The sequence below is a fragment of the Macaca thibetana genome, chromosome 1 (genome assembly GCF_024542745.1).
Source record: "Macaca thibetana thibetana isolate TM-01 chromosome 1, ASM2454274v1, whole genome shotgun sequence".
NCBI classification, from domain to species: Eukaryota; Metazoa; Chordata; class Mammalia; order Primates; family Cercopithecidae; genus Macaca; species Macaca thibetana.
Window position 1 is genome coordinate 90,615,664 of NC_065578.1, and position 8,962 is coordinate 90,624,625.

The following is an 8,962-nucleotide window of genomic DNA, read 5'->3' on the forward strand; positions in this document are numbered from 1 at the left end:
AACAGCCCCAGAGCAACATGACCGAATAGGAGCAGCTCCAGCCTCCAGCTGCCAGCGCGAGCAACACAGAGAACGGGTGATTTCTACATTTTCAACTGAGGTACTGGGTTCATCTCACTGGGGAGTGCCAGACAATCAGTGCTGGTCAGCTGGTGCAACCCGACCAGCGAGAGCTGAAGCAGGGGGAGCCATCGCCTCACCTGGGAAGCACAAGGGGGAAGGGAATCCCTTTTCCTAGCCAAGGGAAACTGAGACACACAACACCTGGAAAATTGGGTAACTCCCACCCTAATACTGCGCTTTACCAGGGGTCTTAGCAAACAGGACACCAGGAGATTATATCCCACACCTGGACGGGAGGGTCCCATGCCCACAGAGCCTCCCTCATTGCTAGCAGAGCAGTCTGAGATCTAACTGCAGGGCAGCAGCGAGGCTGGGGGAGGGGCGCCCACCATTGCTGAGGCTTAAGTAGGTAAACAAAGCCTCTGGGAAGCTCGAACTGGGTGGAGCCCACCTCAGCTCAAGGGGGCCTGCCTATCTCTGTAGACTCCATCTCTGGGAATAGGGCATAGCTAAACAAAAAGCAACAGAAACCTCGGGAGAGATAAATGACCCTGTCTGACAGCTTTGAAGAGAGCAGTGGATCTCCCAGCATGGAGGTTGAGATCTGAGAACAGACAGACTGCCTGCTCAAGTAGGTCCCTGACCCCTGAGTAGCCTAACTGGGAGACATCCCCCACTAGGTGCAGACCAATACCTCACACCTCACACGGCGGGGTACACCCCTGAGACGAAGCTTCCAGAGCAAGAATCAGACAGCAACACTCGCTGTTCAGCAATATTCTATCTTCTGCAGCCTCAGCTGCTGATACCCAGGCAAACTGGGTCAGGAGTGAACTTCAAGCAATCTCCAACAGACCTACAACTGAGGGTCCTGACTGTTAGAAGGAAAACTAACAAACAGAAAGGACACCCACACCAAAACCCCATCAGTTCATCACCGTCATCAAAGACCAAAGGCAGCTAAAACCACAAAGATGGGAAAAAAGCAGGGCAGAAAAGCCGGAAATTCAAAAAATCAGAGCGCATCTCCCCCTCCAAAGGAACGCAGCTCATCACCAGCAACGGATCAAAGCTGGACGGAGAATGACTTTGATGAGTTGAGAGAAGAAGGCTTCAGTCGATCAAACTTCTCTGAGCTAAAGGAGGAACTACATACCCAGCACAAAGAAACTAAAAATCTTGAAAAAAAAATGGAAGAATGGATAACTAGAATAATCAATGCAGAGAAGGCCATAAACGAACTGAGAGAGTTAAAAACCATGACACAAGAAATACGTAAAAAATGCACAAGCTTCAGTAACCGACTCGATCAACTGGAAGAAGGAGTATCAATGATTGAAGATCAAATGAATGAAACGAAGTGAGAAGAGAAGTCTAGAGAAAAAAGAGGAAAAAGAAATGAACAAAGCCTCCAAGAAATATGGGATTATATGAAAAGATCAAATCTACGTCTGATTGGTGTGCCTGAAAGTGAGGGGGAAAATGGAACCAAGTTGGAAAACACTCTTCAGGATATCATCCAGGAGAACTTCCCCAACCTAGTAAGGCAGGCCAACATTCAACTTCAGGAAATACAGAGAACGCCACAAAGATACTCCTCAAGAAGAGCAACTCCAAGACACATATTGTCAGATTCACCAAAGTTGAAATGAAGGAAAAAATGTTAAGGGCAGCCAGAGAGAAAGTCGGGTTACCCACAAAGGGAAGCCCATCAGACTAACAGCAGATCTCTTGGCAGAAACTCTCCAAGCCAGAAGAGAGTGGGGGCCAATATTCAACATTCTTAAAGAAAAGAATTTTAAATCCAGAATTTCATATCCAGCCAAACTAAATTTCATAAGTGAAGGAGAAATAAAATCCTTTACAGACAAGCAAATGCTTAGAGATTTTTTCAGAACCAGGCCTGCCTTACAAGAGACCTGAAGGAAGCACTAAACATGGAAAGGAACAACTGGTACCAGCCATTGCAAAAACATGCCAGAATGTAACGACCATCAATGCTAGGAAGAAACTGCATCAACTAACGAGCAAAATAACCAGCTAATATCACAATGACAGGATCAAGTTCTGACATAACAATATTAACCTTAAATATAAATGGACTAAATGGTCCAATTAAAAGACACAGACTGGCAAATTGGATAAAGAGTCAAGACCCATCAGTTTGGCTGGGTCTTCAGGAGACCCATCTCACATGTAGAGACACACATAGGCTCAAAATAAAGGGATGGAGGAAGATCTACCAAACAAATGGAGAACAAAAGAAAGCAGGGGTTGCAATCCTAGTCTCTGATAAAACAGACTTTAAACCATCAAAGATCAAAAGAGACAAGGCCATTACATAATGGTAAAGGGATCAGTTCCACAGGAAGAGCTAACTATCCTAAATATATATGCACCCAATACAGGAGCACCCAGATTCATAAAGCAAGTCCTTAGAGACTTACAAAGAGACTCAGACTCCCATACAATCATAATGGGAGACTTCAACACCCCACTGTCAACATTAGACAGATCAACAGGACAGAAAGTTAACAAGGATATCCAGGAATTGAACTCAACTCTGCACCAAGCGGACCTAATAGACATCTACAGAACTCTCCACCCCAAATCAACAGAATATACATTCTTCTCAGCACCACATCACACTCATTCCAAAATTGACCACATAGTTGGAAGTAAAGCACTCCTCAGCAAATGTACAAGAACAGAAATTATAACAAACTGTCTCTCAGACCACAGTGCAATCAAACTAGAACTCAGGACTAAGAAACTCAATCAAAACTGCTCAACTACGTGGAAACTGAACAACCTGCTCCTGAATGACTACTGGGTACATAACGAAATGAAGACAGAAATAAAGATGTTCTTTGAAACCAATGAGAACAAAGATACAACACACCAGAATCTCTGGGACACATCTAAAGCAGTGTGCAGAGGGAAATTTATAGCACTAAATGCCCACAAGAGAAAGCTGGAAAGATCTAAAATTGACACCCTAACATCACAATTAAGAGAACTAGAGAAACAAGAGCAAACACATTCAAAAGCTAGCAGAAGGGAAGAAATAACTAAGATCAGAGCAGAACTGCAGGAGATAGAGACACAAAAAACTCTCCAAAAAAATCAATGAATCCAGGAGTTGGTTTTTTGAACAGATCAACAAAATTGATAGACTGCTAGCAAGACTAATGAAGAAAAGAGAGAAGAATCAAATCGACGCAATAAAAGTGATAAATGAGGTATCACCACAGACCCCACAGAAATACAAACTACCATCAGAGAATACTATAAACACCTCTACGCAAATAAACTAGAAAACCTAGAAGAAGTGGATAAATTCTTGGACATATACACTCTCCCAACACTAAACCAGGAAGAAGTGGAATCCCTGAATAGACCAATAACATGCTCTGAAATTGAGGCAATAATTAATAGCCTACCAACCAAAAAAAGTCCAGGACCGGACGGATTCACAGCCGAATTCTACCAGAAGTACAAGGAGGAGCTGGTACCATTCCTTCTGAAACTATTCCAATCAATAGAAAAAGAGGGAATCCTCCCTAACTCATTTTACGAGGCCAATATCATCCTGATACTAAAGACTGGCAGAGACATAAACAACCCCATCAAAAAGTGGGGAAAGGATAAGAATAGACATTTCTCAAGACATTCATGCAGCCAACAGACACGTGAAAAAATGCTCATCATCACTGGCCATCAGAAAAATGCATATCAAAACCGCAATGAGATACCATCTCACACCAGTTAGAATGGCAATCATTAAAAAATCAGGAAACAACAGGTGATGGAGAGTATCTGGAGAAATAGGAACACTTTTACACTGTTGGTAGGACTGTAAAGTAGTTCAAACATTGTGGAAAACTGTGGCGATTCCTCAAGGATCTAGAACTAGAAATACCATTTGACCCAGCCATCCATTACTGGGGATATACCCAAAGGATTATGAGTCATGCTGCTGTAAAAACACATGCATACGTATGTTTATTGGGGCACTATTCACAATAGCAAAGACTTGGAATCAACCCAAATGTCCATCAGTGACAGACTGGAATAAGAAAATGTGGCACATACACATCATGGAATACTATGCAGCCAGAAAAAAGGATGACTTCGTGTCCTTTGTAGGGACATGGATGCAGCTGGAAACCATCATCCTCAGCAAACTGTCGCAAGAACAGAAAACCAAATACTGCGTGTTCTCACTCATAGATGAGAATTGAACAATGAGATCACTTGGACACAGGAAGGGGAGCATCACACACCGGGTCCTATTGTGGGGAGAGGGTCGGGGGGAAGGATAGCGTTAGGAGATATACCTAATGTAAATGACGAGTTAATGGGTGCAGCACACCAACATGGCACATGTATACATATGTAACAAACCTGCACGTTGTGCACATGCACCCTAGAACTTAAAGTATAAAAAAAAAAGAGACCCACACTTGTGGTATGGATTGTTGATAGCTTATTTTTTAGTATATTCAGTTTTTAACATGATTAATACAAAAGTTATAGATTTATTTTCAGGTTTGTGCAACAAAGAAGGGTATGCAACAGGCTGCTTCTATTCTTGTGAAAGATGCTAAATTTATTATGACTGTGGGACAGAAACAGTGGTATAGTTTTTCATTTTTTCATGGAAGTAGAAGGACTTTTAGGGCTCATCTAGATGAGATGAGAAAATTAGGCTTGTCCCATAACCTTGGGGTAAACCTCAGTGTCCTCATCTATAAAATAAGGATAATGGTAATTTTGAGGATTAAGTGAGATAATGAATCTTAGTGCAGGGGTGAGCCAGATTTCTTGAATGATAAAGATCATCCATACTGATAATCTGATGGTCAGATTTCTTGAATGATAAAGATTATCCATATACTGTCTATTTTTTTAACCTAATTTCAATCCAGCATCTTTTATAGTCTTTCACTAAAGCTGATCTTGTGAATTAATCTTTAAGGACTTTCTATCATATTTGGCCACTTCCACCTTACTTAAACACTCTGGGCTCTGTGCTTCTGTGATCATTTCTACTGATTTTCTTCCTACTTTGCAGACTGCTCATTCTCAGTCCCTTTTCACCTCTTCTACCAACTCTTAAATGTTGACATTCAAGTGAGTATATCTGAGTTTCATTCTTTCTAATTCCACACTCTTAGTTGTTTGTAACTACTCACATGAACTTCAAATAATATTTATGTGTGTCTATGCATTCCCACATTTATGCCTTCAGCCCAGGCTTCCCTACTGAACTCCAGGCCTATAGTCCATCTGTGTAACTGAATCCAATTGTATGTCTACCGACAGTCATCTCAAACTCAGTATGTACAAAATAGAACCTTGGTTCTTGCCATCAGAACAGCTCCTTCTCCACTGTTCCCCATCTTAATTATACATTATCTCCCTAGTTACTCATAGCAGAAAACTATCACTGATATCTTCTTCACCTTATACCTCATAGGCAATCAATTACAAAGTCCTGTTTATTCTTCTAAATATATCTCAAATATGTCATTTTGTCTCCATCAACACTGCCACTTCCCTAATTCAAGTCACTATTAATCTCTTGCCTAGGCTGTATCCTTTTCTTTAATTACTACACACACACACACTCTTATCCCGCTTTGTTCTCTGCATAGCATAGATTGTGTAAGATTGCAAATCTATATGTCATTTTCCTGCCTAAAACCCTTTAATAGCTTCTTATTGTCCTGGGGATTAAATGCTAAATCCTTAGTGTGGCCTGCAACAGCCCATATAATGTGATGCCTAGCCAATTCTCCAGACTTATCATGACCATTCTGCCCCTTTACTCACCACGGTCAAGCTGTATTGGCCTCTCTGTTCTGTGAATGCACCAAACTGTTACTCTGTACAGCATCGTCTTGCATCATGCTTTCTTTTACTGGAATGGTTTTTAACCTAACTCCTGTTTATCCTTCATGTCTAAACTTTAATATCAGTTTTCCATAGTCATCAGTTTCCCTGTATTTACTTTTATAAGCAACCTGTACTTGATTTCATAACACTCACTATAATTATAATATCCTTTTAATACTTATTTTAATATCTTTTCCATTCATTAGATTATCAGCTTCTTCAGGAAAGGGGGACTTATGTTCATCCTGCTTACCACTCAATCTTAGCAGGTGTGTTAGGTCATTCTTGCATTGATATAAAGAAATTTCTGATACTGGGTAATTTATAAAGAAGAGAGGTTTAATTGGCTCACAGTTTTGCAGGCTGTACAGGAAACATGGCACCAGCATCTGCTCGGCTTCTGGTGAGGCCTTGGGCTGCTTACAGTTATGGCAGAAGGCAAAGGATGAGTTGGTGTTTCACATGGTAAGAGCAGGAGCAGGGGTGGGGCGGTGCCATACACTTTTAAGCAACTAGATCTCACAAGAACTCACTCACTGTTGTGAGGACAGCACCAAGCCATTAGGGATCTGCCCCCGTGATCTATTCACCTCCTACCAGGCCTCACCTCCAACACTGGGGATTTCAATTTAGCATGAGATTAAATGGACAGCATCCAAATTATAGCAGAAGGTCTCAGCGGAGTGGTAGCACATGATTACTATGTAATGAACATTAACTTATTATTATTGTTAATAACTTCTGGAAATCAGTAAATATGTTTAGTGGTAGACCTCAGACTAAAATGGGACATGTGAATATGAGCAGATACTTACTTTTCTGCCTAATTTTATATGGTGGGGGAATATACTTCTCTCTGCTTTGGGTCAGATCAGCTTTCCAGTTACCTTTCTGTTCCTTTGCCACCACCTCTGGTTGCTTGTCAACCAAAGACACGTAGCAAGCCTAGAGGAGCCAATTTAGTCTTCTTTACATTCTTTGTTTTTTTGTTTTTTTTGTTTTTAATCCACTAAAAAGGTAGACTATAAAGATAGTCTATTAAAGCATTACAAACATAACCACTTATTCACCCTCTAGATACTATTTTGACACTTTTCCTTCCATTTGAAGGATTTAACTTGATCTTCTTAGTTACTACCATATGAGAAAAAATCTCTAGGATGTGAAGACTATAGAGTAGTTCTTTTATAATACACATCAACAAAGCAAGATTAAGCAATAAGAAACAGTAGAGAGCAAGACAGAATGAGAAAAACCAACAAAGAGCTCACAGCCAAAAAGTAGATGAAGTCTGAGAGGTAGATAGAAAGGGAGAAAGTGAAATTATTGCTACAAAGGTAAGAATACCATCAAATAATGATTAATAATTTTCATACCAACTGCATGTAGTTTTATAGCATTCTTATTAATTTTCTAAGTTTTTAAAACAAGATGGGGTTTCAAAAACATTGACCAGTTCATTATAAAACTAGTAATAGAATAAAGGTAAACTGGGATTTTTAAAAAAGTGTAGGTATAGGGCAGAGAGGTTATAAGTAGCTATAAACAATTTGAAGCTTTCTTGTTGGGTGAATAAACTAGATGATCAGGTTGGATCATAATCACTTTTTGTCAGAAACAAGATGTGGGATCAAGTAATGAGACTTGTTTTCTTGCTCATAAACTTAACTCTGAAGGCAATTTTGAAAGACTTATGGAATTCTTTGTGCAATGGCGACATCATTCACATAGAAATATCTGGTGTCCTAAGGTGAATACATAATAATTAACATTTTTGAACTGAAGTTATCTATATGAGTAGGAAACTGAAATACACTATACATTCCCTTAAATCTAATGTACATTTCATCCTCTCCCTTTATTCTGTTGCACACAAATTAGCCAATTTTGTTTCAGATAATCGTTTTCTTGCAAGCATATATCTTAATTCCTTTTCTCATTTCCCACTCTTACCTAGTTACTTCTTTCTTCAGTCTTTGCTCCTTATTTTTTCTTTATCTCCTTGTTTTTTCTTTTTTTTTTTTTTTTTTTTTTTTTTGTTGTTTTTTCAGGAACATACTGGAGTTAGAGAGTCAGATTTGAATTACAGTACTGCTACTTTTACGAGCTGTGTACTATTGGGTATATTACTTAACTTCTCTTACCTTCAATTTCTTAATCAATATTGTATACGTGAGAATCAATCATCTCAACGTGTTTCTATGATAATTAAGTAAGGCAACATTTCTAAGATACCTAACAGTGGGTAGCAGAGTTTGTACTTAATAGTAATATGCCCTTTCCTCTTGCCTTATCTTATTTCCATTATGAATCCGTAAAAAAAGTCATGAGTATTATAAAAGTAATTCATCCTAGTGTCATATCTGCAACAAGGAAATAGAAAAATACTAGATTTTTTATATACTTAAGAACCAAGCCTACCAACTTTCAAAATCTTTTAATGTACCCAGAATTCATTTTCAAATTATCAATACACTTCCTTAATTTGCTCTTCTCTTTTAACTTAACCTAGTTCTGTTTTAAAAAATAAATTTTATATGCATATTTGAGGTTTACAGCATGATGTTATGTGATTCATATAGCTAATAAAATGGTTACCATAGTGATGCAAATTAATATATCTCTCATCTCATAGTTATTTTTTTGACAAGAGCAGCTAAATCTACTTACTTAACAAGAATCCCTAATCCAAAATAATTTTATTCACTGTAGTCTTCATGTTGTACATTAGGTCTCTAGACTTGTTCACACTATATATCTGCTTTTCTGTGTATCCTTTGACCTACATCTCCCCATTTCTTCTCCTGTTCCCACACTTCCTGCCTCTGATAGCTACTATTTTATTCTCTATCTCTGTATATTTGATTTTAAATAAAAGGTTTCACATATGAGTGAGAACATACAATACAATATTTTTCTTTCTGTGACTGGCTTATTTAATTTAGTGTCTTAGCAGTGTCCTCCAGGTCCAGCCATGTTGTGGCAAATGGCAGCATCT